The 27,651-nt window shown below is 45.2% G+C and overlaps 1 protein-coding gene and 1 pseudogene across 5 annotated transcripts in view; both read right to left on the reverse strand.

Annotated features, from left to right (window-relative positions):
- PAK3 (p21 (RAC1) activated kinase 3) overlaps positions 1-27,651 on the reverse strand; it is a 243,536-nt gene that overhangs the window by 114,140 nt on the left and 101,745 nt on the right. Inside the window, exon 1 of one of the 5 annotated variants that reach the window (XM_040323878.1) lies at positions 7,756-8,011. The exons of 1 other annotated variant lie outside the window; for it this stretch is intronic. The gene's annotated coding sequence lies outside the window, so the exon portion shown is untranslated. Of the gene's footprint in view, positions 1-7,744; positions 8,012-27,651 lie in introns of those variants that run through there. 3 more of the 5 variants (XM_040323875.1, XM_040323879.1, XM_040323880.1) reach the window with 3 other exon arrangements.
- On the reverse strand, positions 14,434-14,536 carry LOC120914664 (annotated as a pseudogene).

Below are 27,651 nucleotides of genomic sequence, written 5' to 3' on the forward strand. Positions count from 1 at the left end.
CACTTTGGGTTACCGCACTTTAGTTTTCTTTCAGACCTACCGATAGAGACAAAGGGGCTAGGAAATATTTTTTACATGTAATAAATCCTCTTTTTACATTATATGTATGCCAATTTTATCGTACCAAGATAGTCCTTAATCTTTAGGGGGAGGGAATGTTATGGGGTCAGCCTCGGCCACTGTCCCTTGTTTGCTCTACCCCCCCCCCCCCCATCTCCTTTCGTTGTTTCACTACCTGTCTGGAGTTCGCATGTGCTCCCTGCATGGGTTTCCTCCCACACTCCAAAGACATGCTGGTAGGTTCATTGCCTCCCATCTAAATTGGCCCCCTAGTATGTGCATGTATGATTGCGAGTTAGGGACCCTAGAGTGTAAGCTCCTTGAGGGCAGACACTGATGTGAATGTTATATATGTAAAACGCTGAGTAAATGGATAGTGCTATACACAAGTATGTAAATGTGTTAATCCCACGTGACCATTTGTTAATGGTTGTGAACATTAAATAAAACAGCAAAATTACAATGTTTAGGTGGCTGCTAGCAGCACCCCTGAGGAAGTCATGAGACCATGACAAAACACAGTGGGCAGAGCTGGGTGGCTGACAGCTGAAACTGGAAGTGACATTTTTTGATATGCGATTTATGCTTTTCTTTTAATGCAAGTGCAAATAGTAAAAAAAAAAAAAAAAAAAAAACTAACAAAACATGTTATACTTACCTCCATTGTGCAGCTCGTTTTGCACAGAATGGCCCCGATTCACGTCTTCTGGGGTCCCTCGGCAGCTGTCTCTGGTCCTCCCCGCAAGAACTCCACACATTCATGCAAGTTTCCTCGCATTGTGTGGTGTCCTTGTGGGTGCGCTCCCTGTGCTACAGCGAGCGACCATAGACGCTCACTGTATCACTCGGCCCCGCCCCTTGGCGCGACACTTCATTGGATGCGATTGAAAAAAATGTTTACCTTCACAACCCCTTTAAGAAGTTTGCTGCACTATGGGGATCCATTGTGCTTTATGAGTCCACTGCAGAAAGGAATCTAGATCTCTTAAAGGGCCATGCACCTATATAAATTGGATGTGGTATTAAGAATCTAAACAGGAGATTGGAGAAGAGAATTAAAGTGTAATCTTATCCAAGTGAGATTTACAACAAGCCCTGAGTGGGAGAGGTGTTTGACAGGACATTGTACAGGTCAACTAAAAAAAGTGAGCGCATAGGTGAACGGTGGTGGGCTACACAGTGCATTTCATTTTTGTTGGATCAACAGAGGTGGAAGATAATAATAAATAAATTATTTTGACATTGATAACTTTATAGGTTTGAGGATTATTGCATCACAAGTTAGCTGTGTATTAATATAGTGTTTTATTACAGTTTGATAAGTTACCATATGCCAATGAGCATGTACATACATAGAGGGATTAGGTAGCAGCAGTGATTTTAGATAAAAAAGTACCTGTAATTAATAAATAAAAAATTGTAAATGTTCAAAAGTAACTGTCTGTAAATTCAAGCTGTAAAAAAAGACAAAAAAATTCTCCAGTACATTTTAGTCGACTAAAACTCATTTTAGTCATCTAAAATCGAATGGGTGTAATTAAATTGTAATTCATTAGTTAACATTTCTCTACACTGTCCAAACTCATTATATAATGCTGGAGTGAAAAATCTAATATGTTATTATTTATGGTATTGAGGTATGAACATGCACTACACACCAGTGTTCATTTTGAAGTCAAATTTGTATTTAGTTTTAGTCATCTCAATTGTTTTAGTCATATTTTAGTCCACTAAAATAGCATTTAGTTGACTAAAATGTTTGTCATTTTAATCTACGAAATTAACACTGCATACCACCCACCTCTCTCATGTACATACCACCCACCTCCATAGACTGCACACCCCTCTTATGTACATACTACCGGCCGCCATACCCTCCACTTTCCTCTTCTACTTACAGTACCATCATAATAACATCACGGGCAAAGAGATGCACTGGGGCCCCTACTAGGGAGATGGTGACCTGTATCATACAGGAAAAAAAAAAAAAAAAAGTGAGTGTGGCTAAATTATGCTACATATCGGACATGGCTTTTTAGTTTGATTAGAAATTTTAGTCAAACATTTATTTATTTTTTACATTTTTATAAAAATTTTATTGGGAGTTTTTTGGCGAGATATCAGGGGTCTAATTGGACCCCTGAAATCTCACTATTGAGACAGAGAAAGGGACTGAGGAAATACATTCCCCAGTTCCTTTCTTTGCAACCTCAGCTGCACTGCAGATGAATGAACAGGAGACAGATGCTCCTGTTCATTCATAAACTAAAGCTTAGTAAACACAGTATACTGTGCTTCAGTTAGAAAAGGTAGGGGTTGGCAAATGACGGGAGAGCAGAGAAAAGTCAGCAGCACTGTGGAGGATGACACCGTTTTTTTTTTTATCGCTTGAATTTTTTTTCCCCCGTTATGAGCGTGAGTGGGGCCTCATGTCCAAGTCTTGCCTAAGGCCTCACAAAGCCCCTCTTCATGCACACATTTTAAACTACAAAACCATATGCATTTATTTTATTAATTTTTTATTAAAGGTGAACTTATCATTTAATAAAATAACTGAGGAGTAGATCAGTCCAGCCTTGGAACCAACAGATTTCTTTAGGTCATGTGTAAACCAATCAGACACTTCTCATGAGCTTGAGAACATATGCTTCCAATGACAAGCCACTCAAAAGAAAAGGCCCAGCCTATAAATGTGAACCATACCACCAAATACAATGAGCCTTCATATATGCTTTTTATTGCAACACACCTCTACACTAGGACAGTACCATTGAAGCATTTTTATAATGTAGCGATCTTGATTTTCTGCAACAGTGTCCTTCTGAAAGTTTGCACTATGCAAACCATAACACAAGATCAGTTTACACAACAATGTAACATTTCTTAAACAGGCTGATAAATATTTACACAAACCTATCGGTAGCAATGTTGTCTTGATTAATATTATTAACATTTTGAACACTTCAGTATAAACAAGAGAACAATATTTTATGAATCACTTTACAACCAATCTATTTAAATATAAATCAATACATACCATATACACATTTTGCTATATTATTGGAGCACTATTTATTTAAGGCTTCATATACACGGGACATTGTTCAACCTCTCCTGAACGATTTAACTTGACAGCTAGAAATCAGTTTCCAAAAACGGCAGTTAAGTCGTGTTTACATGCTGCGTTTAGCCACGTTTGCGTCTAGAAGCATTTGAAAAAAAAAAAAAAAAAAAAATTTTTTGTTAAAATTAAAAACCACTATAAAACAAAACGCTGCTAAACGCGAGTTGCCGCGTTTGGCGCTTCAACTGCCTTTAAACACAGCTTCTGAACGCATTTATTTGAGTTTAAGAAAAAGCCTCTAAACCATGGGTGTCAAACACAAGGCCCGCGGGCCGAATCCGGCCCTTAAGGCCCCATTCACACCTAGGCGTTTTTACGCCTGAACCGCACTGCTCACAAACGCCAGAGGGGAGAATTAACATTATTCCCTATGGTGACTGTTCACACCTGAACGCCCAAACGCCTGTCGCGCGAAGCTCAAACAAGTCCCGGACCTTTTTTTGTTGCGCTTATTGTGCGGTTTGGGCGTATTTGAGCGTTTTTTTCCCATAGAAAGTAATGGGAAACGCGCGAATTGAGCGTATCGCGCGACAACGGGCGTTTGCTACGGGCGTTTCGTCGCTTTAATAAATAGAACTTGTCGCCAATGCAGAAGATTAAAAAAATCTACCAACATAGCAACAAGTGATGAAAAGATGATAATTTTTCCTATTGGCTAAAATAAAAAACGCCGAAGTACAAAAAAGTTGCACGACGCTGTATGCAAATACGCGCGACAAAACCCCCAAAAAAACGACCGATGCTCAGGTGTGAATGCAGCCTTAATGTGGCCCTCGCACCTCTCCTGCAGCTGCAGAAGAGCTCCAGCCCTCCTCTGATTCTCCTCCAAACCCTTACTTTCCACTTTCAGGCAATGCATCCTGTTTCTTCCCAGCAGCAGCATAAGGAAAGGGAGGGGGGGGGGTGCACTGTGATGTAAGGAGGAGTGGGGGACTCAACTTCTGATGGTTGGGTGGCTCTTGACATCTAATGTGAGGGGAGGGGATGCGCTTGACACCTAATCTTACAGATACAATCGGCCCTTTTGAAAACTATTATAATGCTGATGCGGCCCATGATAAAATTGAGTGCTCTAAACACATTTGCCTAGAAACAACTATAAATGAACCAGTGTACATGTAATGATAAGATAACAGAGAAGAGTTCAGGAGCAGTTGAAAAAAAATCCCTAACTGCTCCTAAATGTCCGTTTACCAGCAGCAGTATACATGAGGCCTAAACGTGTGACCTTTTTAGGCCCCTTTGGCACTTGTGCGACTTGTCCTGCAACTTTGGACTACAAAGTCACATGACAAGTAATTTCCCATGATTTTCAATGATAACCATTTATATGTGCGACTTCAAGTCGTGCCAACCTAAAAGTAGTCCCTGTACTACTTTGGTCCGACTTTCATGCGAATTGAGGTCCATAGACCTCAAGTTTACACAGGCATTCCCTGAAATCGCAGCCACAAAAATTGATGTAAAAATTGTGCGCCTTTAAAGTCGCAGCAGTGTGAATGGGGCTTTAATAAAGCTAAACATTAGGCAAGCAAGTAAACACAATACAAATAAGAAAACGGATGTGGTTGCGATTTAGGCACCTTTGTCAGACAGCACAGCCCGGTCCTCACTACTGCAGCACAGCTTGGTCAGGACCCCACACACACCTCATGCTGACGAGACAACAAAGAATCAGAAGAACACTGATGAGTCATCATTCAGCTACTCTGTGCCTGTCTGTGTTTTCACTTTCAGCATATGTGCATGCGGCAGAAACAGAATGGCTCCTAAAGCTGGTTCTCCCTCTCTTTATCTCAGTGCCGGTTCAAACCATTGCGATCTCTATGCAGATCCAAAAAGCATAGATTTGCATGTCATGTAAAAAAAAAAACATTATTTCCAATGAAGGCTGTTCACATGTATGTGGTGCAAATTTGATCCGGTTTAATAAAAAGGGACCTGTGCGAGTTTAGTGTGGTGCAAATTTCAGCTCTATAGACTTCTATGGGACTGGATTATTGCAATTTTTTTTTTTTACCTAGATTTTATAGGAAAAAATAAAATAAAAAATTGCAGATGTGACAACAACCCTCACAAATTCACACTAGATTTGCATTGAAATCGCACATGGCAAGCAGAAATGTACCGCTTTAAATTTTGCGCCAGATTCGCAGCACTTAGTCCTGTTTAGGGATGAGCTCCGGCGTGTTCGCACAGTCCACGTGCAGAGCCCGCCAGGAATTCTGCATGGCGCTGCGCTAACCACAGGCAGGGAGACATTTACTGATCTCCGCAGCCGAGCATCGGGAATATGTCTCCCTGCCTGTGGTTAGCGCAGCGACATGCAGACTTCCTGGCGGGCTCTGCACGTACACGCCGGAGCTCATCCCTAGTCCTGTTATGAAGGGGATCACAGGGTGTTGCTATCAAGACATATTCAGGTACAACTGTGGCCTCCATACATTGGCCTGTGGGCCAGATATGGTCCTTTACTTGCCTTTATCCTGCCCTTGGGGCACCATTCCTTCCATTGACACCAGCAATGGGGCACTATGCCTTCTACTGACAGAGGATGGGGCATCATTTCTCCCAGATATAAACCATTAGGCACTAGTTCTCCTGCTGACACCAGTTATAGCGGGAGGACTAGCGCCCCATCATTGGTGTCAACAAGAGGACTAGCACCCTGACACCAATGACAGGGCGCTGGTCTTCCCGCTGGCACCAATGAGAGGAGAGCAGGTCCTCCCGCTGACAGGGTATGTCGTTTTTTTTTTACTCCTATTGGCCACCAAGCCTGATATATTGTCTACTCCAACTAATCATGGGGCATTTTGTACTCCCACTGGCCATAGTCCAGTCTTCCTAAAGGCTGAAGGACAGTAAAATGGCACTTTGTTTAGAAAGGCACACTATTAGCATTTAAATATAACTGCAATGAGTTTGTAATAATTGCAGAAATGTATAAAGTTATAGTGTGTATATGTGTATGTGTATGTGTATGTGTATATATATATATATATATATATATATATATATATATATATATTTGTAGTTGAGCTATAAATCTGAAGGTTAGTAATTTATTACGGCTAGTGCTGTACGAGTTAACAACAGCTACAGCAGCTAGTGTGGAGAGTTGAGCCACTGGCCACTTCCTTATATCCTCTCTACCATATGGAGACATCATACTGCTATTCTCCCACAATACACTGCTTTCTGTAAATGGATAGTGGATGTCCTGTCCTTCCTCTGCCCCTCCTCCATTCACAGAATGTGATGCATTGTGGGGAGTATAGTAGTACAAGTTGGTCTGTGAATGGCGAAGAGGGCACCTGGGGGGAAGACAAGCTTCACACTAGCAGCAGCTGCTATTAACCCATACAGCACCAGAAAATGGCTGTTCAGGGCAAAATCTGGCAGTTATGAAGGTGGAACAAATGGATTTTTGAATTTTTGTAAGAAGCAGCAAGCTGCAGGCGATAAGATACAGACCATTACAGAAGAAGTGCTTGGTACCATATCAACCCCCCCCCCCCCCAAAAAAAAACACCTTTGTTTATTATATAATATTGTTGATACAAGCAAGCTTCAATTGGAGTGTTCAAATTGCCATAACCCACCACAACCAATAAGAAATCATCTTTCCTGTTCAGATTGCTCTGCACTGGTTTTTGGGAAATGAACAAAATCATGCTCTAAAAATCTCCTGTGGCTACTGTCAGCATGGGTCAGAAAGGGTTAAGGACTGACACATCAGAGACTGTCCCAGTGGTACACAGACAGCAATTGTCAGTGCTGAAATCCTTCTTCCCAGCAGGTTAATGACAGAGAGGGGAGTGTGTGTACACTGACAGCCTCACCAATGGTGCAAGACTTGGACAAAGGCGAATATGCATATGGGGGCCTATTACTAAGCTTCCAAGTCACAAGAGCAGAAGAGCAGGTGTCTTCACAGGGAGCAGCACAAAAGGGCTAGAGGATAATGTATGCAAAGTGTATTTATGACCCATTCACAGAATCACACAGCAGATGGCAACGATTGCAAGCTCCTTTGTACAGTGAACCTCCATTTGCTCAATATATGTGTTTTATTCACTACAAAAATGGAATAACTAAACAACCAGCAACAGAACACTGATGCACAATAGACACTTTAATATTAAAGCCAACTATTAATTTCTGCCTAGAATTAGTATAAATCTCATGCCATATATACAGATCCTGCTTATATTATATACACACAGCACCACCACTACAGACACACAGAGGTCTACGTAACCAGATATACACAAATCCTGCTTCTCCATTTACATAGACAGGTAATACAATAAAGGCCATCATTGCACTGCTATATAGGCTGAGAAATACATTAGCATCCAGATGATATTTAGTGCTGCTAGAAAAGGGATCTCCTCCTTCCTACAACAGCATATAAAGCACCGGGGTCTGTAGCTTGGATTCTGCAGGCTGCGCCAGAACAGGGAGAGACCAGAGCAGGCCATTGCTTGCTGAACACAAGACAGCATGGGCTGCAACTGCAGCATGATCAGCTAAGAATAAATGAGAGAGGATTACCTGGCACACACCCTGGCATGTTGCATCCACTGTGTCCCTGCTGCCACTGATGAAAGGGAAGCCCCAGATTAGTCCACCAGCAGAACTGCTGCCATCCTTTATCCAGCTCCTGACCTCCACTGCTCACATTAGTGGCTTGGATGCTTCAGCTACCTCCTTGCTGTTCCCTAGCCCATGATGTCACCATCTTTCTCCATCCCCGATTGGCTGCCAGGCGGCTGATAATAATACTACTAATAGCACTAGGAGGGCTGGGATAGGCAAATCTTTTGTTTCGAAGCAGGAAGTGCACAGAAACCTTTCAGAACAGAGGGAGGGAGGGAGCTTAAAAAATGTGATGCTTTCACTAACAGCACCATAGCAGGCTGCATTGTGTGTGGCCAGAGGTGCAATTCCATCAGAAGCAAACACACTACAGTCTCTGCTGCATAAACACAACTATGACATGAACACAGCACATTCCTCCTGTGTCTCTGCAGCAGACAGCTACTCAGCAGGATACACTGGATACCAGTCTACAGGGATCAGCTGAGCAAATACAAAATAGATCTACTAGATTCCCAGGATCCCACAATTCAGAGCATTGATCACATGCAAAGTGCAACAACCAATCAAGATCCAAGGTTCTGTAGTCAGATCTATGTAATTGGTATGGACATTCCAGGGAACTCTCAGAATCTTATATTTAAAGACATATTACAAACAAATGCAAACGTTTATTATATTCCAACTTACAATTCTTACATGTGGTGACTGCATTAGTTTTCTTTTTAGACTTTCTTTCCTTTGCTTTCATCTGATGATCCAGCCAGTAAGTCTACTGCTCTCCTGTAAATGTAGCAGTTAGAGGGATGAAACAAATCATTTGCCACTGGCAGAGGGGTGCTTATAATAAGAAAGAAAGACAAACTGTTGCTGCAACTGCTTGTTTGACTGCAGTGTGTGAACTGGGGTTTGGCTTCAATTTGTAAGTGTATGTAAATCTTCTAGCACATATAACGCTCCCCCCCCCCCCCAGACCGACAATCCTGCTGTCCACAGGTGACCCTGTGCCCCTTCATCTAGAGCGGGGGTTGGCAAACCGTCAATCACGATTTACTAGTCAACAGGTCCTTCCCCTGCCTTTCCAGTCCTTTAGCTCCTTCAGCCTCCGCTGCGCCCCAGCCCCCCCACTGCAGAGCAGAGAGTGAGACATCACAGTATGGGAGAAGTTAACTGTTCACATTAAAGCGGAGGTCCACACAAAAATGGAACCTCTGCTTTTCAGAACCCCCCCTGTCTAATATAGGTATTTGCACCCACTTCCGGGCATAGACCTCTACGTCACATCCCGTCAGAAGACAGGAGGGATCATTTTGATTGCGCAGTGCGACTCGCGCATGCACAGTAGGGAACCAGGAAGTGAACCTGCAAGGCTTAATTTTCTGATCCCCTTAGCAAAGATGGCGGCGGCAGCATCCAAGGACCGAGGCATAGGTCGGCCTCGGGTGCCATCCTCACGGGCTCGCTGGACAAGTAAGTGTCCATATTTTTAAAAGTCAGCAGCCGCAGTATTTGTAGCTGCTGACTTTTAAAAAAATATATATTTTGGCGGACCTCCGCTTTAACCAGCAGGTGATTGGTTGCTAGGAAGCTGGGCAGCCCTAGCAAGCAATCACCAGCTTGTTCATGTGAACAGTTGACTCTGGCAGCTCTCACTTCCACCCTCCATCCAGTACTGGCACACCTCTCCCCCTCCGCTCTGCTGCACAGTGTTCACCAGTGTAAGGTAGGAGACAGCTACCTACACTGTGTGTGTGTGTGGGGCGGGGGACAGAGGACACTACATGGAGGGGTGATGTGAAGGGAGGCAGAGGGCATGGGAAGCTGCAATGGGGGGGGGGGGGGGGCACAGGATGCTATAGTGGGGGAATGTGATGTGAAGGGGACAGGGTGGAAGATACTACAGTCGGCTGGGGGGTGATGAGGTGATGTGAAGGGTAGACACAGGACTGTGTTATGTAGGGGGGCAGAGGACACTACAACGAGGGTGATATGAAGAGGGCAGAGGACACTGCTATGGGGGCACAGGACACTAAAGTGGGGGGGGGGTAGGTGAAGGGGGCAGTACACCACATTTAAGGATTTAAGCTGCTATATATTACATTTTTGGTTTTGGGTTTATTACTGCTTTAAAAAAAACTTTGCTTCTGCATTTTCATGCAGGTTTTTTATTTTTTTAATGTATTTGATGCACAACTTTCGTGTGCTGCCATTGAATTCCATGGGATGCTGATGCACAAAAAAAAAAAAAACACCTACAGCATGTTTCCTCTTGCACAGAAACACAGAGCAGTTGTGAACTGGCCCCATATAAAATAATAGAAATCCACTTGTTGAACAGTGGCGCACCATCCATAGTGGGCGCAGAAGCGCCGCCCCTTCTCTTTTCTGCACCGCCACTAAAATACAATACATAGATTCTGTATAGATTCAACATAGATGTTGTTGTTGCTGCCGCCCACTATTCAGATGGCCGGCCCCCTGGTGAGCGACGGCCATCTGAATAACGGAAGCTGGTTGGCTTTGGAAGTGCCTATCAGAGCCAGCGGCTCTGATAGGCTTTCCGATTACAGCCTACAGCTCTCAGGCTGTAATCGGCTTCCAAATAGTTATCCAGGGGACGCACGAGGGTGTCTTCCCTGGATAACACTGACAGGCAACTCAGCCAATCAGGTTCATGGGTTCTGGTTACCGGTAACCTGATTGGCTGAAGCATCATCGAGGGTGGGAGAAGACATCGAGGGACGGTGGAAGCAGGATGGATGACCCCAGAAAGGTAAGTGCCGGGCGGGGGCATTTTATAGGGCACAGTGGCAGCATTTAACAGGACACAGTGGCTATAATTGATGGGCACAGTGGCTATAATTGATGGCACAGTGGCTACAATTGATTATTGATGGGCACAGTGGTGACAATTGATGGGCACAGTGGTGACAACAATTGATGGCACAGTGGTAACAATTGATGGCACAGTGGTAACAATTGATGGCACAGTGGTAACAATTGATGGCACAGTGGCTGCGTTTGATGGCATGGCACAGTGGCTGCGCTTGGCATGGCACAGTGGTGACAATTGATGGGCACAGTGGTGACATTTGATGGGCACAGTGGTGACAATTGATGGCACAGTGGCTGCATTTGATGGCATGGCACAGTGGTGACAATTGATGGGCACAGTGGCGATAAATGATGGCACAGTGGCTGTGTTTGATGGCATGGCACAGTGGCTGCATTTGATGGCATGGCACAGTGGCGACAATTGATGGCACAGTGGCGACAATTGATGGCATGGCACAGTGGTGACAATTGATGGCACAGTGGCTGCATTTGATGGCACAGTGGCTGCATTTGATGGGTACAGTGTCTGCCTTTAATGGTCACAGTGGCTGCAATTGATGGGCACAGTGGCTGCAATTGATTGGCACAGTGAGGCTGCAATTGTTTTTTTGTTTTTTTTCGTTTGTTTGCACCCCCCCAAAAAATTTTGAGCACCAGCCGCCACTGTTGTTGAGCTTTAACACGTCAGACAACGCATGTTAAATCTCACAGGTGTGAACAGGTGCTAATGGGACCCTTTCATAAATTAAAACCGCAGGTAAAAGCACAGAAAAAAATCAAGTATTTTAAATGCTTACCTAAGGTGTTGTTTCTTTCCATAAATTATATTTTATCCACCTCTAATTTGCCATTGAACTTGCTAGAAAATGTGACTAGTACATTTCCTTAGCACAGTCCCTTCCTTCCTTCATAGCCCTGTCTGTGCTGGCCCAGCTTCTCCACTCCTCCCATTACCTCTCTAAATAACCTTGTATGTAGCTGCTGAGAGAGAATCAAAATGGAATATATCATTGAGTGTCATTTGATGAGGCTGCTGTCATCACATCTATGGCAATGCACCGAAGCGGTCTCGGGGCTGTAGGATGTCTACACAAGGGAGCATTTTACAGGTAAATAACATACAAAAATAGGTTATATTCACACATAATCCTCTGGGAAGAACAAAGTTTCTTTAAACTAAAAATGTTCAGATGTAAGGCTAACCGTACACATTAAAATCTTCTTTAGATCCTCTAACAACTATGTAGGGTTTGTCTGGTTGGATATAAACTGAATAGTCCTGTTATGTGGCTGTATAATCAATAAAACACGTTTCTGTTTGTGGTCGGAGTTAACCTCCATTGAGAGAGTCTGTTGTTCAGGTGCTGGTCCCAAAACAGTGCAGTCTACCCAAGACTGGCAAAATATACACTGCAGGCTGATCTAGAGAGAAGCTCGAGCAGCAGTTCCCCAGAAACAGGAAGAGGTACAAAAAAAAAACCATACTTATCCTTTAAAGATTCTAACTACCAGCAACTACCAGTCCTTACATTTAAAAGACACCTGTCAATTCAGATCTATCATGGCAGTGCCTGTGAGCGGGCATCCACTCACCTGCTGCCACCACGTCCCTCACCTTGTTGCGTCACTGCCGTATTACCAGTCATCCCATTAAAGTGAATGGGACTGTCGGTGAGTCAACAGCGGGTCAGAGGAGGAGCCACTGTGGGGACAGGGATGACAGTTGCTCTTTAAAAATTATGATTTAAATCAAGCCTTTTTACTAATGATTTAAATCAAACCCACCCTGATTGGAAGTGACAACTTTCTGGAGCGATAGTTCAGGCAGCTCATTCCTACTCTATAGGTGATACACAGTACTGGTATTTTTTACAACTGACCACACGGCAGTAGAGCTGCACGATTCTGGATAAAATCACAATTTTTTTGCTTAGAATAAAGATCACGATTCTCGCATCGTAACATCATCTTTCACAATATACAAAAACATTGGGCTAACTTTACTAGGAGTGCATTTAGGGAAGTCCTGCATAAGTGCACTTATCCTTTAAATACATAAAGCTGTTTATATAGTATCAAAATATCGCTGTAAACTGACTTCATATATTTTTACTATTCTATTTATTCTACTATTTATTGCTGGATTATGTGAAGAAAGTATAATAAAAAAAAATTACAATCTTATAAATGCACAGGGACATTTAACCATTGTAATCATCAAAAAGACCACCCTGAACAAAAAAAATAAGTGTCTAAAAAGAGGCTGCAGGAGATCAGCAAGACTGGGATTCAAAAAAAGGATGAAAAGAAACGAGAACTGTATTTTTCCAAGAAAAAACATTACAGTTGTTTATGATGCACAGAGCTTTTGCAAAGTAAATGTCATCCAGTTAGAGTTTAGATCTGATTTAAACTTGTCCAGAGAATAATTAGGGGTTAGGTTTGAGTTGAGATTTAGTAAGCGATTGTTACTTTCTGGGTGTGATAAGTGTACACCAAGTGACAGATTTCAATACAAAAAAAAATTGTGTGGTGAAATTTATGGTGCTAAAATAAATGCAAATTTAAATTGAAACCAAACAAGTCAAAATTATAGATTTTTTTTTTTTTTTTTGAAAAGCCTATAGCGTGTGAACACACCCAAAAACTCCACCCGGTGCAGAAAAAATGTGCACACACATAAAGAGTGTTCACAAAAACGTGCAGACGGGTGCAATGTCAAGTGGTCCTCCTGTGAAGAGGGACCCAAACCCTGATCCCCCGGGGCGTTAGGCTCCAGACGGGGACTGAGGTACTGTGGTCCGAGCAACCGAAGCCGACACGGACCCAAATTCCTCGGAGGGACTGCCGAAACAGAACCCTCCCAGTACTAGGTGGGGCTCCCCCGAAGGGAGACCCCATGAGAGCAAGTGAACTAAGCCAGAAGGCCATGTCCACCTACTCCCAAGACGTTCAGGGCTGGCCCGAGGACCGGCACCCTAATAATCTCACAGTGAACAAAACGTGCACAAACAAAAATAAGACAAAAACGTGACAAACATAGGCTTAAAATAAAAGAAAGTGGGGGAAAGGGATAGTGAAGAGGAGAGTGAAAGAAGTGGTCATTGTGATTAACAATGACCAGGCCCTCCGGCCAGGAATAAAAAATTCCTCCGGTCCTAGCCAAAAGGCCCGGCCCAGGAGGCAGGTGCTAAAAAAAGCGTGTATCTGGTGCAGTGACCGTGGTATCTTAAATCAATGTGTCCCTCACACACAGTGATCTTCAGATACCCCTGGACTGCCACTCCAGGGGCACATGCACCATAGGCTTTTCGTTCCATATCCGACCCCCCGACCGTCCAGTGCAGCCCTCCACCCCTGCCAGCTAGAGAGCCCTTCAAGGTTTTCTTGGGGAGAACTGCCACGCCAGTTAGCAGCCTCCACCAATACTAGCCCCTCCGTCAACCCGGCAGATTTGCATGGTCCTACCCCGTTCCACCACACAGGGCATTACCAGCTCCTCCTACCAGATCGCTGACAGAGATAGCACTTACACCAGCCAGCCAGAAGGCCAGACTTGAAACTCGGCAAAAAGACCAAGACCAAGCGCAGCACCCATCCTCACCAGGATCACCCTTCCAGATGGCTCAGACTCAACCATGGGCCGGCCCCCAGTATCTGTCGGGCAGCACAGCGTAGTCCCTGCTGAAACCATCCTTCCAGGTGCAATGACGTCATTGGATTGCATCCACCCTCCCCATGTAGGAGGTGCTTCAGCGCTCCGCTGACAACTGATAAGGACAGATACCACACCCAGTCCTAGCCAAAAGGCAGAGAAGCGACAGGGAAGACACCACGATCAGCACGGCCAGAGTGCAATAGCCGAGCCTCGCCCTGGGAGAACCACCTTCATGATCATGGTGTCTCCCCTGCTGGCCCAAGACATGGTGCTGCCTGGGACCAAGAATGAAATGCTGCCCCCCCCCCTTCCGTGCTTTACCTTTGTTTTAGCTCTACTTTTCGGCCGCCAGCGGGGAGCTTTGGTGGTGCGGGTACAGCGTGGCTCTCTGGTTGGTGCGGGTACAGCGTGGCTCTCTGGTTGGTGCGGGTACAGCGTGGCTCTCTGGTTGGCGCGGGTACAGCGTTGCTCTCTGGTTGGTGCGGGTACAGCGTGACTCTCTGGTTGGAGCAGGTACAGCGTGGCTCTCTGGTGGTGTGGGTACAGCGTGGCTCTCTGGTGGTGTGGGTACAGCGTGGCTCTCTGGTGGTGTGGGTACAGCGTGGCTCTCTCTGGCTTCCCCCAGCATGAGCACAGTATTCTCTTTTTTCCTTTTGTAACCCCCCCCCCCCCAGCAGAGTGCTTGCATGCTGGGGGCTTTAGCATGGTGTCTGTGGACACGCTGGGGCCGCCACTCTTAAGGGACTACATTTCCCATGATGCCCCCAGTCCCCAGAGTCTTTTGATTGGCCCTCTGCTGTGGCCAATCATGGCGAGGAAAGCTGGAAGCAAGGCGGCGGCATGGCGAGTCCATTTAGAGCCACTACTTTTCTTCTAGCTCCAGCTGACAGAGAGGGGGAGGGGGCGATCGGGGGAGATATACAGTACAGACAGCCCGCGGTTCTCCTCTCCCTGTCACAGCGCCGCTGCCGAGTTCTCTGGTAAATGGAGCAGCGGCGCTGTGACAGGGAGAGGAGAGCCGCGGGCTGTCTGTATTGTATATCTCCCCCGGTTGCCTCCCCCCTCTCTGTCATCGGGGCCGGCCACAGCCGCACAGGCAGCTCTCCTCATAACCACACTTCCCTCACGCAGGAGATGGAAGAGGTGGGCGGACAAATTGATTGGCGCGGAGGCTGAGAGCTGTGAATGCTGGGGCGGCCGCGATCTCTGACATCACTGGTTGCTAGGTGACGTCGGCAAGCAATTTTAGCAACCAGTGCAGGAGATAGCGCACAGCGCAACGCCGACCAGCATATTCTCCGCTCTGCTCTCTGCTACGAGTCTCCTCTCATGAAAAAAAATGCCGCCTGGAACCATGGTCCCATTGGGTCCTATGGTAAGGCCGGCCCTGGCGGCGTCGCACCAATTCGGACGGTGCCATTCCCGGCAATTGCCGCCGATTTGTCATGCAATTTGACGTGTCAAATTGCATCAATGTAAACCAGGGTCTAAGGACAATAACTAGTGACAACCGATTAGAATTCACACTTGAAGTTTGTTACATACTTATGTAGCGCTACCCCCTCAGGAGCCGCTGGTTAGATTTGGGATCGGCGTAATTAGGTTACCTCTGTGATGTGTCTAGGGATGATGATGATGGAGAGGACCAATAACGGAATGTCCAGATAGCAGGGTGACGTTTTCAATGCTTTTATTTGCCGCCCAACACGACCAACAATCAACTTGAGGTAGATAGGACAGATTGGTGAAAGGAGAGAACTTTGCAGATTCAGGCCTATAGATAAACGGAAGCAGTCCTGCTTCTAGTAGCAACCCTTACTTCGTCGCCACTCCAGCCGGAGTGGGTGTAGTGCCCCCGGACAGGTCCCTCTCACAGGCCTGGCAGCCGGAGCGTCACTAGAACTTCTGGAAAGGAACAAGTCTATGCCACCGACTTGGCTCTAGTAAAATGTAGATTAGTAGTGAGACCTCTGCCACAGGCCCAGTACTCAGGAACTTGAATGGTAGAGCAAATCCTTCCAGCAACACAATTTCGCCTGAATCTCCCTCAGGTAGACTTGATAGATAGGGGTCACCGACTGACAGTTTGCAGCATACAATCTGTCAGTGTCCGGTCACCCAGATCCCCGATGGATTGTCTAAGCCCTGTTGGATCACCTGCCTCCGGGTTCACCTCAGACCGACTCCATATCGAACAGCACAACTCGCTTGGGATCTTCCCACAGGATGAGGGAACCCAGTAAATCACTGGGGTCCTTTCGCAGCATCAGCCGCTCCTGGCCATGAGGGCCCAAAGTCAGGAACTCCGCGCAGCACGTGGGCCCAGACCTGACAGGCCAGGCAGGGGCCCGTGACGTGCGCACACCCCAAAGGTGGGCGCCGCACCCGAAACCAGGAACCCCGAAAAATGGCGTTCGCCTCAGAAAAACCCTCCCCCAGCATGCCCAGCGAGGGAAACACTCCTCTGATTGGCTGCTGGAAAAAGGGTGGCTGCTGGAAAAAGGGTGCCTCCGCCTGGACCCCTCTAGCGCCACCTGCCATCCAGAGATGGAACTACATCTCTGGAGCACAGAATGAACCACAGGACAGTCCAGGGCTGGCGACAGACAAATTTAAACAATCAACAGGGATGAGAGCAAATAACTCTCTCATCCCACTAAATTTGAGATAGCACCTGTACTGAAAAGTACACAGGCGCTACACTTGGTTGAAAAAAGACAAGTCCATCTAGTTCAACCAATGAAAAAAATTATAAATAAAAAATCATGTCATGCAATCCCATATACACAATCCTATACCCACAGTTGATCCAGAGGAAGGTGAAAACCCCAGCAAAGCATGACTCAATTTGCTACAGCAGGGGAAGAAATTCCTTCCTGATCCCCCGAGAGGCAATCAGATATTCCCTGTTATTCTACAAATGTAAAGTTGAAATTCTATTAGTTGCTATGGGTTACTATTATGGTTGCTATCTAAAAAAAACATATTCAAACAAAAAAAGGCAATCGTCTCAAAATGTTCACAGACACATTATGATAAAATTTGCATATCGTAATCACCTGTCTATACAAATAAATGATCATATATATGAAAGAAAACACAAAGATTGCTGGAATCCATGTGCTTTCTTTGGGTGGAGAAATGCCATAGCCAGGTAGTTTTCTAGGAGACATATTTCACTTGTTATATTGCTCAACATAAGCTCTGGGTGAAATCTTTTTATTGGGAAGATCCATTTATAAAGTTCAGGAGTGGCAGGTCTTGTTTTGTTTATAAAGCCAGCAGGCTATTGGGTAAGGCAAGATGCAGGTACTACACAGATAAACACATGATGAGAGTAATTGTAGCTGGAAGACACATGGTGCTACCAGGTCAAGGACCTGGTTTGTAACAAGAAGGATTTTTCAATCTGAAGATATACTGTCTTTGCTTTGTAGACTCATCCTGCTAGTGACAGAAACTTCGCCAGAACTAGTCTGACTGGTCTAACTAGACACACATTAACACTTGTTTGTATTGCCTGTTTGATTTGCTACTTCTTTCACGTTGTAGAAATATTACCAAATCATCCAAAACTAATTCTTGAAATTCAGGAAACGGTCTAAAGTTTCTGTTCTGGGATTCTGCAAAATGTGGACTGAGCACAAATTGCATAATCCGTTATACACAAAAAGAAGATGAATTACTTGGCAGTAGAAAACATTTCACCTCACAACCTTGGAAAGAGTCAGTCCAACCAAAGTTGGAGCATGCTTAGTTTAATTGCAACCCAGAGCAAACATTTTTTTCTGCACACCCATCCCCATTTTTGCCACCAATACATTCTTGTATTGCCACGCCTACCTTCTGTTGGTTGCTTCAACTCTTCTGAGAAGGCTGTCCACAAGGTTTAGGAGTGTGTCTATGGGAATGTTTGACCATTCTTCCTGAAGCGCATTTGTGAGGTCAGGCACTGATGTGGACGAGAAGGCCTGGCTTGCAGTCTCTGCTGTAATTCATCCCAATGGTATTCTAATGGGTTGAGGTCAGGATTCTGTGCAGGCCAGTCAAGTTTCTCTACCTCAAACTCATTAATCAATGTCTTTATGGACCTTGTTTTGTGCACAGTCATGTTGGAACAGGAATGGGGCCATCCCCAAACTGTTCCCACAAAGTTGGAAGCATGAAATAGTCCAAAATGTCTTAGTATGCTGACTCCTTAGGAGTTCCCTTCACTGGAACTAAGGGGCCAAGGCCAACCCCTGAAAAACAACCCCAAACCATAATCCCCCCTCCACCAAATGATTTGGACCAGTGCACAAAGCAAGGTCCATAAAGACATGGATGAGCGAGTTTAGGGTGGAGGAACTTGACCATTAGAATACCTTTGGGATGAATTAGAGCGGAGTCTGCGAGCCAGGCCTTCTCGTTCAACATCAGTGCCTGATCTCACAAATGTGCTTCTGGAAGAATGGTCAAACATTCCCATAGACACACACCTAAACCTTGTGGACAGCCTTCCCAGAAGAGTTGTCATAGCTGCAAAGGGTGAGCCAACTCAATATTGAACCCAAGGGACTAAGACTGGGATGCCATAAAAGTTCATGTGCGTGTTAAGGCAGGCATCCCGATACTTTTGGTAATATAGTGTATGAAGCTTGTAATTTAACCCTTTTCTTATCTACATCGTAAAATTATCCCTTAGGCCAACAGATAGATCACCTTGAAAGTATATATCCAAAGTGGAAATATTTAGTTTTGGGCAGACTGACATATTGAAAAAACCTGGTCTTTGTCCATGCACATACTCACCCTTCCATCACTCTTCTACTGCTCATTTCAGCCACTAGGATCAAAGCATATACTTTGCACTTCCAAGTATGAAGGAGCCTGTAACTCACTTCCCTTCCTCTAATGTGACAGCGCTGGTGCTTGAAGCTTAGCCTAGGGCTGTCACATGGAGGCAGGGATAATGTTCTCAGCACTATGAGGGTTCCAGCTAGAGTAACTTTCACATTGCCCAGGGCTTCTTTATTCACTCTCAGCAGCTCAACAGAGCAAAGGAAAAGTTAGTATGTGCTGCCGTGGACGATGGGGGGTTGGGGAGAGCATTATTGCTAACCTGCATGGCCAAAAAACAGGTTTATTTTAAAATGCATACTGATACTTATATTCTTAAACACATTTTCATTAGTATGAAGCATTTAATTTGAGAATATGCACTAAGGTCTTTTTATAACATCAGCAAACTCACCTAAGAGTGGTTTGACTGCCTGGCTGGAGATGGTGATTTTGTACAGGTGCACACTGCGGTATAAAATTGTTCCCTGCTGCCCTAAACCTTCAGATTAATTCACTGTAAGAATCGCTGGCAGGTTCTTGTTGTGAAATGGGACGCCGAGAAAAACAAGCCAAGATTTCACTGTCTTTGCTATCAGTGATTACGAGGAACATCCGAGTCGGTCTGCTAAATTTGTTTTTTACATGCTGTTTTCTAGAAAAAATGCAGCCGATTTTAGAACGCGAGAACAAGAAGGATTATACTTCAAATATTGTAGCCAGGCATGTAGGATAAAGTTTAATAAAAAGTAAAAGTTATATAACTATGCAGCTTGTGGCCTTTCATATTAAACAATGTTAATCTGTTGTGTAAAAAGATTCTCTTTTTTGCTTAATTCACTATTACAGATGCATCTCAGAAAATTTGAAAATTATGAGGGCGCATGTGCAAAGCTCTGAAGATGGCCACTTGAGCCGAGAGCTCCGCTCCAGTCGTGCACTACAGCATACATTACGGCGAACAGTTTGCCCCCAAAATCGCACGGCGGACTCAAACAGACCGGGAACCCCCTACACGTATAAACCCTCAATTAGGAGGGAATTACAGCCGCAACTCGAGTCTGTGGTCACAGCTGAAAAATCCAAAATGGCTGCTGCAGCACAGCATCCAGCCTCCAGCACGCTCTGCCACACAGGAAGGTAATCTCCTCAGCGGCCCTAAACTTCACCTCAGGATCTCAGGCAGGACTCTCACAGGCACTTCTCCAGCCTCCACTGAACCCCTTATTAGCCACACAGTATCTGACTTTTCCCACCTCTCCTCAGGGCATAATTCTACAGCCCAGAACTGCTCTATTCTCTCAGAAATTCATCCCAGAGATCAGGCCTATCAGATGGCAGACCTATTCCAGAAATTTTCAGAACTCCTAGACAGAGGACTAGCACAAACAGCGGCCAAAATTACTGGGGACCTGAAAGCTGACTTTCAAAATCTAGGATTAAGGATAGACAAAATAGAACATAAACTGGAATAAACAGTGACTGCTTCAAATCAAAATGCAAAACATTTATCCACAGTTCAGGAGCAACTTGACTACGCAATTTCTAGAAGTGATGACCTGGAGAACAGGTCACGCAGGTACAACATCAGATCAGGGGGTTACCTGAAACTGTTCTGGATATTTCATTGGCAGTCCAGGAACTGATCAGAACAATGCTACCTAATGTCCCCCAGCACTGTCTTGAGCTAGACAAGGCCCACAGAGCCCTAGGACCCCCCAGGAAGGATGGAAAACCTAGAGACATTATTGCCAAGCCTCATTTTTATTCTGTAAAGGAAGAGGTCATGAAACAGGCCAGATCTGCTCCCCAAGTAATATGTCAAGAACACCCAATCCAGCTTTTCGCGGATCTCTGTCCCTCCATGATCCAACGTAGGAGGGAACTAAAACTATTTCTGGTCTTGACACAGAAAGAAATCAAGTATAGATGGGCCTTTCCTTTTGCGGTCAAGTTTACTGACAAAGGAAGATCATACTCCTTTTCTAACCTCCAGGAGGGCGAATGCATACTGCAACAACTTAAGCTCACCTCCCACGAGGCTGATATGGATACCTCCACAATCAGTTGCAGTTCAGCTAAAAGACCCACTCCGACAAGCCCACAATCTCCCCTTTGGAAAAAAGGAAAGATGAAGAAAATTAAAGATAATACTTCCACCTGACCAAAGTCCTTCTCCCACTCCATCACCATTTTTCTATCTTGGACCTAGAGTCCGACCACAGACCATTGATAGGGGATCTTCTCCTCCCAAGTTTATTTTGTTCTCCATGCCTGTTCTACAGTAATGCCGCATACACACGATCGGTCAAACCGATGAGAACGGTCTGATGGACCGTTTTCAACGGACCAAACCGATCGTGTGTAGGCCCCATCTGTTATTTATCCATAGGTTAAAAAAAAAGCAATCTTGTTTTAAATTTAACCGATGGATACCTAACCGATAGAAAAAAAAACGATTGTTTGTAGGCACGTCCATCGGTTAAAAATCCACGCATGCTCGGAATCAAGTCGACGCATGTTTGGAAGCATTGAACTTCATTTTTTTGAGCACGTCGTTGTGTTTTACTTCACCGCGTTCTGACACGATCGTTTTTTTAACCAATGGTGTGTAGGCACGACTGACCATCAGTCAGCTTCATCGGTTAACCGATGAAAACGGTCCATCAGACCGCTTTCATCGGATGGACCGATCGTGTGTACGCGGCATTATTCATAGTTCTTTGGACTTACTATTTTATTTTTTGTCTTTTATGTTCATACTATGTTCCTCTGAACTGTAGAAACGACCAGACCACAGTAATCCTCCTGGTCTTTACCTTCCACCCTAACGGACCTTCTGTCAATTACAATAAATGTGTTCTACTTCTAATGCCCCGTACACACCATCACTTTATGTGATGAAAAAAAACGACATTTTCTGTGAAGTAAAAAATGACGTTTTTGAAACTTAAATTTTCAAAGACGAAGTTGCCTACACACCATCGTTTTTCTCACAATGTTCTAGCAAAGCGAGGTTACGTTCTCACCACTTTTTCCATTGAAGCTTGCTTCATAAGTAGCTTCTGGGCATGCGCGGGTGAAAAAACGTCGTTTTAAACGACGTTTTTTGCTACACACGGTCAATTTCTGTGAAGTAAAAAATGACGTTTTGAAAAACGACACATAAAATTGAAGCATGCTTCAATTTTTTTTGGTCGTTTTTTACAAGACATAAAACGACGTTTTCCCCCACACACGGTCAATTAAAGTGACGTTTTTAAAAACGTCGTTTTTTTTCATCACATAAAGTGATGGTGTGTACGGGGCATAAGTCCACGAGAAGACACAATGTAAGGGTAGTTGCGACAAAGATAACTACGCACAGCCGAGAAGGACGCCTATGGTCACCTAGAACCTCCTGACCCCTGTTTTCTTTTAAGGGGTTAAGAGGAATAGGTTTGATTTAATACATTGGAGGTCATGACGTTATAAACACGTCCAAAAATAATTAGCCGTGCTAACATTAATGGTTATTTGTGGTATGGACGCCCTGTGCAGGGGTGGTCCATATGTGCCTCCACCTACCCCTTGGAAACCTGTGGGTCTTTGAGGGTTAGGTTGTCTGATCTCCACGGGTCAGACACCTTTTGTTTTATTGTACGGCTTTGGGGGGCGTCTCCCCTCTAAACCCTGGTTCTACATGTTAGGAGACTTTTCTCTAACCTTTCTCCTTTCTCCTTTCTCTCTACTCCGTTATGTTGTTTTACTTTTACCTAAGTGCCTAACCTTCTCGTATATTGCAGAACTTGAATCCCAAGATTACCGATGGACATCTTACACCTCGCCTACTTGTTGGGAGAAACCTCTGAAACGCTTCCCAATAGAAGACTACTAAGGTTGCGTGGGGACATCGACAGCGGGTATGCCTCTCCTGGTCTCCATGGCTAATAACACATAGACCTACCTTAAAATAGCCCCCCACAATGTCCAAGGCTTAAACTCACCAATCAAACGGAGAAAAAATTTGGACTATTACAAGTCCCTCAAAATAGATGTCCTTTTGCTCCAAGAGACGCACTTTCCTTTACGGTATAGTCCTAAATACATACACCCGCATTTTCCTCAATTTCACCTAGCCAGTGCAGAAAACCAAGGGGTGGCAATTATGGCAAGGTCTTGTAAATTTAAAAAGTCTTTTGAATACATTGACCTCGAAGGAAGAATTCTATTGATACAAGGCACAATAGAAGGACACCTTTACTCCCTAATATCCTATTATGCCCCCAATAGAGGCCAATCTGCTTTTTTTAAGACCATGAGCCCTATGCTAGTAGGCACAGTCATTTTTGGGGGAGACTCAAAAGCAGCATTCGATCAGGCTCTTGACAAATCCAAACCCCCAAAGAACCAAAATGACTCGTCCAACCAAAGAAAGCCACAAAATTGCTAGAATAATATAATCTTGCTGATACCTGGAGGGAACTAAATCCCTCTAAATGGTATTTCACGCATTATTCACATCCTCACAAAACATATGCTATAATAGACCATATTCTTACCCCCACACCCCTACTCCCATTTATAGTTAGCGCTCACATGAAAGACACGGTCCTATCAGATCACTCGATAGTAATGATATCTATCTGCTCCAGTGTATTAGGTAGGTAACAGGGTCAATGGAAACTTAACAAGTCCATTCTTTCAAATCTGGCCACAATCGAGATAATCAATAAGGCACTTCAGGAATATTTTTCTCTTAATGACACAGGGGACACCTCCTCCGAAATGCTTTGTGCTGCCCATAAGGCCTTCATTCGGGGCAAAATTATTCAAATTTCCACCCAAATCAAATGGGAACGTAGGGCTGATAAAGAGCATTGGAATATGCAGCCCTACGAGCTTGTCATAGAAGAGACCCCTCCAAGGTCCCCATGGCCCTAATAGATAGAGCCAGATTAAATCTCAATCTAGTCCTCACTACGCAGGCAGAAAAAGCAATCTGATGGAGCGGTAATAAATATATATATATATATATATATATATATATATAAACGAAATGGGGTGATTACTTGCTGCAAAACTCTCTCCCAGAGTCAGGACTATGCATAAGTCCATACTATGCATAAGATCAGGATATCAGGCCAACCCCCTACAGCCAATCCAGTCAAAATCCTGGAAGCATTCAAACATTTTTACTCTGACTTGTATGATTCTCACTCTCAGCCAGACAAAGACTCAATCTCTAGGTATTTAGACGATCTTCCCATCCCAACCCTAAACACCACACACAAAAATTTACTTGAAGCTGCTTTTACGGTGGAGGAGGTTCTAGAGGTCATTAAATGCCTCAGAGAAGGGTCAACACCGGGTTCTAATAGTTTATCCGTCCCCTATTATAAGGCCTTTGCGAGCACCCTAGCACCTCATTTAACCAAAATCTTCAATGCTAAAACACAGGGTGAACACCTAGACACCTCAACACAGCATATTTCACAGTCATCCCTAAACCAGACAAACACCCTGAAGAAGTTAGCAACTATCGTCCTATTTCTCTCATAATTAATGATGTAAAAATAATGAAAAAAATAGTGGCCAATCGGTTGGCATCTTTTATTAATACCTACATACATAAAGACCAAGTGGGCTTCATCCCGGGCAGACAAGGGCCAGACCGAATAAGACGAGCGATTAATATGGTCTCAATACTACAGTCTAACTGGGATGGAGGAGCAAAACAGCAAGGGCTTCTCTTTTTGTCACTGGATCTACAGAAGGCCTTTGACACAGTGTCTTGGTCATACATATTCTCCCTTGTAGAACTTTGGGGATTTGAAGAGCGCTTTACAGGTCTTTTACACTCCCTCTATTCTCATCCTAAGGCACTGATTCAACTACAAGGATATTACTCTAAACCAGACCTGGGCAAACTACGGCCCGCGGGCCGTATACGGCCCGGCGGACCTTTTAATCCGGCCCCCCCCGCCGCCGCTGAAATCGCCGCCGCCGCAGCTGCCACGTTAATCACCGGGGCGGGGAACATTACAGACAGCGTTCGTTTGAACAGCTGTTTTCCCCGCCGCGCATAAACACTCCCCCTTGGACGGATCTGTCCAATCGCGAGCAAGGGGGAGTCACATAGACACTCCCCCTTGCTCGCGATTGGACAGATCCGTCCAAGGGGGAGTGTCTATGCGCAGCGGGGAAAACAGCTGTTCAAACGAACGGCACCTAGCAAGCAGAGTGATCAGGACATCAGGAGGAGGAGCCGAGGACGCCTTGGCCGCCCCAGCCAGCCAGCCTCTCAGACACTGAAAGAAAAGTATAGCTGTGGCATGTGTGCTGGGGGCCTGGGGCCTGGGCAGCTTTTACTTCCTCATGGTACTGTGCACTGTCTGTCTGCATTAGTTTGTCCAGTGGCCTGCGGCTGGTGCTCAAATTTTTTTGTTGGGGGGGGAAGGGGGGGGGGCGCAGACGAAAAAACAAAAACAAAAAAATTGAAGCCTCACTGTGCCCATCATATGCAGGCAGCCACTGGGCCCATCAATTGTCACCACTATGACATGCAATCAAACACAGCCACTGTGCCATGCCATCAAACGCAGCCACTGTGCCATCAATTGTCGCCACTGTGCCATGCCATCAAACGCAGCCACTGTGCAATCAATTGCCGCCACTGTGCCGTGCCATCAATTGTCGCCACTGTGCCATGCTATCAAACGCAGCCACTGTGCCATCAATTGTCACCACTGTGACATGCCATCAAACGCAGCCACTGTGCAATCAAACACAGCCACTGTGCCATGCCATCAAACGCAGCCACTGTGCCATCAATTGTCGCCATTGTGCCATGCCATCAAACGCAGCCACTGTGCCATCAATTGCCGCCACTGTGCCATGCCATCAAACGCAGCCACTGTGCCATCAATTGTCGCCACTGTGCCATACCATCAAACGCAGCCACTGTGCCATCAATTGTCGCCACTGTGCCCATCAAACGCAACCACTGTGCCATCACGCAGCCACTGTGCCATCACATGCAGCCACTGTTTAATCAATTGTTATTGATTAAACAGTGGCTGCCTGTCCCCAGCGTCTGTCCCCCTCCTGTGTCATGTCCCCAGCGTCTGTCCCCCTCCTGTGCCTTGTCCCCAGCCTCTGTCCCCTCCTGTACCATGTCCCCAGCCTCTGTCCCCCTCCTGTGCCATGTCCCCAGCCTCTGTCCCCCTCCTGTGCCATGTCCCCAGCGTCTGTCCCCCTCCTGTGCCATGTCCCCAGCCTCTGTCCCCCTCCTGTACCATGTCCCCAGCCTCTGTCCCCCTCCTGTGCCATGTCCCCAGCCTCTGTCCCCCTCCTGTGCCATGTCCCCAGCATCTGTCCCCCTCCTGTGCCATGTCCCCAGCCTCTGTCCCCCTCCTGTACCATGTCCCCAGCCTCTGTCCCCCTCCTGTGCCATGTCCCCAGCCTCTGTCCCCCTCCTGTGCCATGTCTATAACAAGTACTCGTACCAGTTTTCCAACAATGATATTTACTGCTTTTTATAAAGAAATACAATTGATTTTATGCAGTATTGAGTTTAGCCTTTTGGCCCGGCCCTCCAAAATATTTTTAGTTTCTCATGTGGCCCCATCGAAAAAAAAATTGCCCACCCCTGCTCTAAACCAATTGAATCGATATAGCACGAGGCACTAGGCAGGGGTGCCCGCTTTCCCCTCTCATATTTGCTATCTTCATAGAAACGCTGGTGATAGCTATTCGACAAAATCCAAACATTAAAGGGGTATCCTGTGGAGACCAATCCCAGAAATGTGGACTTTTCACAGACGATATCCTCCTATTTGTGACATTTCCGTTGATTTCTCTTACCAACATCTGCCAAGTCCTAAATAACTTCTCTAAGGTTTCTGGCCTTAAAGTCATTTACACTAAATCACAGGACCTTAATGTCTCGCTCCCCCTCCCAGGTGTCTCCCTGCTAAAGCAATCATTCAAATTTGAATGGAATGACACCTCAATCAGATATCTGGGCAACAGCCCGCACCAAGACTCTCTATGCACACAATTACCCCCCACTGTTCAAGAAACTAGAAACTGATCTTTCGACCTGGCCCAAACACAAACTATCCTGGTTGGGTAGGATCAACTCGATCAAAATGACATTACTTCCAAGAATCTTATATTATTTTAGGTCACATTCTATCCCCATCAAAAAAAAAAAAAAACATTTAAAAAAACTTCAGAGCAAAATACTCAAATACACTTGGGGTACCTCTGGCTATCGAATACCCCAAAACACCCTATTCCTTCATAGAAGTAAAAGAGGGCTAGGTCTTCCTGATTTACATAAATATTATATAACAGCCAGACTGGCACAGATTTTCATGATCTACTCCAAGATCTAAAAGCTAGACAGGATCAATATCAAAAGACAGTCAGTACCCCTGTCAGGGACCTGCTGGTATAGGAAGAAGGCTCTTGCGTGCCGGGGCGTGTCGGGTGAACGCGTGCACGTTAGCGTTACTTGGCGCCATTATGCCTTTAAAAAGCCAGAAACTGCAATGATGCATTGCTG

Source organism: Rana temporaria, chromosome 9 (assembly GCF_905171775.1).
Source record: "Rana temporaria chromosome 9, aRanTem1.1, whole genome shotgun sequence".
In the NCBI taxonomy this organism is placed as follows: Eukaryota; Metazoa; Chordata; class Amphibia; order Anura; family Ranidae; genus Rana; species Rana temporaria.